The sequence below is a fragment of the Pundamilia nyererei genome, unplaced genomic scaffold, assembly GCF_000239375.1.
Source record: "Pundamilia nyererei isolate P.nyererei 1_Seehausen unplaced genomic scaffold, PunNye1.0 scaffold00163, whole genome shotgun sequence".
Taxonomy (NCBI): domain Eukaryota; kingdom Metazoa; phylum Chordata; class Actinopteri; order Cichliformes; family Cichlidae; genus Pundamilia; species Pundamilia nyererei.
This window is the reverse complement of record NW_005187564.1, coordinates 1,019,664-1,025,850: the sequence shown is the minus strand read 5'-3', so window position 1 is coordinate 1,025,850 and position 6,187 is coordinate 1,019,664. Positions and strand designations below refer to the sequence as shown.

Here is a 6,187-nt window from a genome sequence, read left to right as displayed (position 1 = left end):
GTGTGTGTGTGTGTGTGTGTGTGTGTGTGTGTGTGTGTGTGTGTGTGTGTGTGTGTGTGTGTGTGTGTGTGTGTGTGTGTGTGTGAGGGGGCTCTGTGATTGACAGGTCCTCAAAAAACAAGAAAGCCTCGCAGGGATGAAAAGCCGATGAAGAATGAATGCATCTGTGAGTCGGTGTCTAACATCACCAGTCATTCAGCTTTGAGTCTCTGTTTACTCAACTGCTATATAGTTATAAAACTGAGTTTGTGGCTTATTGTTGGGCAGCACTGCAAGTTTCAGTCATTATGCAGCTGTACTGTTTATAAGGCTGCAGAAACCTGCAGTCAGCTCACAGTCAAGAAGTCACCACGATGAGTGATTGCATCCTGGTATTTAGTTGTTTTTTTTAATACACAGCAATGGCGGCTCAAAAATCTTGCAATGGCTCCCAGAAGTTAGCACCATATGCAACCCATGCCATAGAGATAGTGACACAGAAGTTTAAAATGCACTTTTAAAAAATGTTTAATGTTAATGTTTAATTAATGAAATCAAATTCACTTGTAGATTTTGGGCATGATAGTTGATGCCAGATTAGGTTAGCAAACATAATAATAACCAGGAGCATATAATTAATTGTGAATTAATTTATGTTAATATTATTTCATCTAACATTTTGGAATCAGTAAAAAAAAAGCTTCAAAATATGACCTTGTTTTGTTGACCAAGTTAAATATTAGCTTGTAGACACACTTATCATCATGTTAGTTATCACGGGATTACTTAAACCACCATGAAAAAAACTGGCAGCTAGGTAATAAATCATTTTTAAATATTTATTCTGTTATATTAATGAAAGCAGCCGGATTTCTCACTGTAATAATCAGCTCAACTACCGGTATGTCAAAACTGCAGTTAAAGGTTTGTTAACACTTGCAGTTAATGTTAGAGCTTTAATATTTTATTAATTTATATACAGAGATCTAACTACATGCACTTCACTTTGGCATTACCAACTATTGTATTGCAATGTTTTTATTCACGACTAATTCCTGAAAGAAGAGCTCTGCCTCCCTATATTCACATATTCCAAATCCCTGCACAGCACTTCCGGGAACTATCTGAAATCTATATGAACCACATGACAATCCCGCATTCTGGACCCCACTGAAGCAACTCTTCTCATTTGAGGGTCTCTGTGTGGAACCATTTTGACAGAAAACAGAATAAAAGATAGTCAACAGTGAGATAAAATCGCTTTAGATTTTCTTCGAGAAAACTAGACAACCATTCCTGAAGACCACTTACAGAAATTGCAAGAAAGCTACCTAAGAGAGTTCAGGCTGTGTTGTAAAGGCGGTCATACTAAATATTGACTTTCAGGCTCATTAGGATTGTACACACTCTGTTTTTGCCTCGTATGCTGTGTTTGCACACGTTTCAAAGTGGAAACATATACAAACATATAAGCGTGCGATAAACTGCTGGACTTATTTTCCATTTTCTGAGTGAAATATGAAGAAATGAGTGACAGCTCAAGACATTTGTGCAGTGTTGTATGTGACTGTGTCATGAGTGGGGACAGCTCATTGGTAAACTGGTATTTATGTAACACTTTTCTACTCTTACTATCCACTCAGACTTCACACACACGCTGCACTTCAAGTACTTTTTAACTGCCACTCACATTCTGACGCAAAGCATGCATCAGGAGCTTTGGGGTTCAGTATCTTGCTTGGGGACATTTCCAAATGCAGACTGGTGGAGACAGGGAACAACTCACTTGATGGTCTGCACAGACTACAGAGAGGACATGAAAACTCAGTTATTATTATATTTTATTTGAAAAGGAAAACTGATGAGTTCATATATATAATTTCTGTTTTCTGTTTTCACACATTCACTGCAACACCCAGCTTTTTAAAAACAGGACTTTTAGTAATGTTGACAAGGCCGATGCTGATGGATCGAGTGTTCTTCAGACTTTAACCTGCAAGATACCTGGTATAAAGTCTGTGCACTGATGTGTGAATAAAGCAGCTAATAACCTGTTTCATTAAGCGCTCCATCAGGCAGCTTCACCTAAACCACACAGGCACTTACTGTAGTAAGACTATGTCCTGCTTGTGAAAAAGGACTACTGATTCTCCTGAAATTTTCCATGCTCCATGTGTGAAAGAGTCAGAATGCACAGAGCTCTGCAGCTTCTGGTAAGCCTGTGTTAAACGCAAATTCACTTAAGACCGGAAGGTGAGGAGGTGAGCTGGAGCACGGTTCTCATTTTCTTTTGCATTATGTTGATGGTCAGGTGCTGCATGGTGTGAACTTGGGGAAAGGATGCCACGTTGGCATCCTTTCTCCAAGTTCCCACTGGGAAGTTCCACTGGGAAGCACTAGGTCCTGCATTCATGTTTCTGTAAATCTAAAATTTTTAGAGACCTTGTGACACCTGCATGGGAGCCATGTTCCTCTTTTTTTTTAACAAATAAGATGCTGCCTTGGCATTTTGTGGCTGATAAAGTCAGTAAATCAGCTTCACCATGAGGCACTTCAGCATTAAAGTGGTGCTCACATGGAAAAACATCTGCTGGGGTATATATTCTAAGATTGAGGCCTTCAACTTTGGTTACTATGGGTATTATTTATTTATTTATTTTATCATGAATCTGTACTTAAGCAGGATTTAGAGTTCAGTCTTTTTACTCTTCAGCTAAATTCAGATTTGATTAAAAGTAAACTTTGCGCACTTGTGCAGAGTGGACCTGGCTTCCCTCAGTTTCTGTCTCCTCTTTCCACATCGTCACTTTCCTTAAAAAAGAACATCTAATATTTTGAAAAAAGAACCACAAAATGAGCCTTTGAACGCTCTGCCACTGCCTGGGTTATGTGAGGTGAAATCTACTGTACATGCATCACATCATAAATGCCGTTTGTCCGCACCGTGCTGCCCCCGCTGCACCGCTCAATAAAAGGTTCCAACCAAGATGAAAAAGCCTACATGGAAGTAAACAAAGCATGAATTATGAAGATTGCCTGTTGTCTACTTTTTAAATCAACAAGCTGTGACTGGAACTACAGGCTGTGGATGTATCTGTTGCTGAATGCGCGTTTGGTTTGTTCATGATAAAAGAGCGCTTTGATAATGTGTCCACCCACTCAAAGAAATCACTGCTCCCAAAAGGGAAAATTACCAGGCGCTTATTTCTTTTCCAACGTCAGCGCTTCAGCTGATGCAGATTTGCGCATTTTAAGCGTGAAGTCTAAACCCGGCTCAGATAGACACGCTTAAAGATGAAGCCTGTGAAAAACCGGGCAATAACTGAAACTTAAGCTAACTTTTTCCCCCTGCTTTCTGCAACTGCTGGATTGAGTTAGCCCGGCCCATCTGGTGCAGCAAATGGCCCAACTCACCAGGGAGCACGGGGAGTGAGAGGAGGGATGGTGAGGGGGGGAAGAGAGACAGAGAGAGAGAGAAGGAGGGGGGTCGGATTGAAAACAGATCAGCAGTCTGAAGATCTCAACAGCACCGCATGTCTCTGCAACAACTGCCGTGAGACGCACACAAACCGCGTTTGCTTCCAAACTTTTACGCGCATCAAGGAAGAAACTTAAGCATGAGGTTAGTTAGCTGAGAGCGCGCACAGCACAGCACGCACGCACAAGCGCACCTCTTCAGGAAGATGGATTGTAAGAAAAAGTTAGACACTGCGCTCTGAATCGGGAGACGAAAGAGAGAGAGCGATCGAGAGAGAGAGAGGAGTGTAATGTCGCGCAAACTTTGCGGCTTTCCAAACTTTTCTTAACTCGGTTCATGGAGTTTTGCGTCCAGCCTGGAGAGCGTCGCTCAGTGCTGGTGCCAGCTCGGTTCTAGTTTACGGGAATCTCGACTCCTGGCACAGTCCTCAACCCCCCACCCCCGGCAAAAACACGGAGCTGGAAGAGCTTCGAGGAGAAAAAGAGACGTCAGTGAAGGTAGGAGAAGTTCGTGCAGATGCTAACTGGAGTCGCTTTAATGTTGCTGGGTTTTTTTTTCCTCTCTTGTGTTAGAAAGTGTTTCACTGCTGTTCCTCCTCCTTCTCCTCTTCTTCCTCTGTTTCGGCTGCCTTGCGTGTCAGCGGCAGATGAAGCTTTTAGGGCAGCTTCACATCTCATTTGCACTTTGAACTTATCTGACACAGGAATCCAAAAAATTTTTGCTCCTGCAACTTGATCCATATGGGAAGAGATGTGATCAGAATACCCGGCGCCAATCCTCCTGCTTCACTTTTCACAGTTTAGCACTAACGTACCCAAAGTCGACTGTATTTTTATCTTCTTTTCATTTGTTTCATTTCAAGCAAAAATAACCTTTGATATATATTTTTTTCCTGCTTCATTGTAGTTATTCTGATGTCAGCCACACGCTCCACTTTTTTAATCCTGTAATGGTACAAAGGAGCAAAAATTAAACAGTGAGCTGAGGAATGGTGGACACATCAGTGCCTTGGACTGTGGGAGATGTGTACTTATTGTTGAAAGATTCAAAGTTTACTGTTTGCTCTGCAGCCTGAGCAGTCAACAAACACTTCACGCCTTTGTGGGGCCCTTTAGCAGCTATATTTGCTGTTGGCTTTCCCTCCTATCTAACAGGCGCTGCTAATGATCTCCAAAGTCATGGGTGGACTTTTATGAGTCCCCCTTTTTTCTTACTTGCTTTGGCCTAAATGTTAGTGGGAAAGAAGCCCCGTCTTTGGTGGGAATTTTTCTAAGTCACATTTGAAAATCTGCTTTATTATTATTATTTATTTATTTGTATGTTAATGAGACACAGATTTAGGAAAATTGGGATTTTTTTGGACTTTAAGGCCAAAATGAAGCTTTTTCTAAATAATTTTTAGATTTTTTTAAAGGTTCAGATGATGGCAGCATTTGTGATCCTTTTTTAAAAACTGAGAAGGTTCATGTGTGTTTTTTTGCTGCACATGATGACACTGGCGGTCAGGGCTGAGGTGATTTGCATGAGAAGAAAAAAGAAAAAGTTTTAGTGCGTTTGGCCATTGTGAGGAATGAAGAGTTCCAACAGTTCAGGCCTATGGAGAGTGAAAGGAGGGAAGAATGGATGAGCCTATTCAGCTCATTCAGCCTCAGTTTGGGGGCTCCGCTCTGTGCCGTTCATAGACCCTATAGTGGCCATGTCACTTTCATCTCTGCAGCCCCCGTGTGCTGCTGAAGCCCCCCATTTCACACAGGCCCTATTTTATTGATCTGCTTCTTGTTTTTTGTTTGTGTGTGTGTGTGTGTGTGTGTGTGTGATATCTCCCCCACAGCACATCTATCTATACACGTGTGTGTGTGTCTGTGTGTGTGTGTGTGTCTTTTTTGGAAGTCTGCAGAAAATTTAATGAACCACATACTGGTAAAGGAGTCAATGTGTGTGTGTGTGTGTGTGTGCGTAGGTGTGTGTGTGTTGGAAGAAGAAGAAGAGGAGGAGGGGGTACTTTTCTTTTTTCTTTTTCTTTTTTTTAAAGCAAATACCGATGAAGTCTAGCGTACAGGGGCAGAAAGGAGGGTTTGGAGGGTGAAGTGACTCTGAGGAGGGGGAGGAGCACCCCTATACCACCACCACCCTCCTCCTCCTCCTCCTTCTCCAACACCACAACCACTCACTCCTGCTGAGTAAACTCAAAAGTTGAAAGACAGAGAGAGAATGCCTCTCACAGTCTGCACTGTACCAATGAAGCCATTCAGCGGCCTGTCACCTCGTGATGGCACAAAGTGCAGCCAGCGTCGGGATGCAGTAGCTGTGGGGGGGGGTGTGTGTGTGTGGGGCTTCTGAGGCCTCTGTGGTTGAGCGGAAAAATGTTTGCACTGGAATTTAGCTGCTGTGGATGAAGGATAGCTGCTGCTTGCTCCCTTAAGTGCCGTGTAAACCCCTGAACTGCTGCAGGGAGCGTCAGACAACACTTTGCAGACGTACTGATGAGCACTTGGCCATCAAATCTTTGAATATGTGCCTTCAATCACTTCAGTTAGTTGATTGTAATCCAGATTATAATCCAGAAAGTGTACAGAACCTCCAGAAGATGAATGCGTGGATGCTTGGCTGTTGGTGGTAGATCGGCAGAAGAAAAATAAATAATGAAAAAGCAATTTAGGCTGACAATCTGACTCCATTTAGGCTACAATTTTTAGAATAGCCATGGGAATTGGGACATGGAAAAAAAAA

The 6,187-nt window shown here is 42.4% G+C and overlaps 1 protein-coding gene across 1 annotated transcript in view; it reads left to right on the top strand.

The window, feature by feature from the left end:
* The first annotated feature begins 3,497 nt into the window (after window positions 1-3,497).
* gli2a (GLI family zinc finger 2a) overlaps window positions 3,498-6,187 on the top strand; it is an 82,263-nt gene continuing 79,573 nt past the window's right edge. Inside the window, exon 1 of the mRNA XM_005745712.1 lies at window positions 3,498-3,954. The gene's annotated coding sequence lies outside the window, so the exon portion shown is untranslated. The remainder of the gene's footprint in view (window positions 3,955-6,187) is intronic.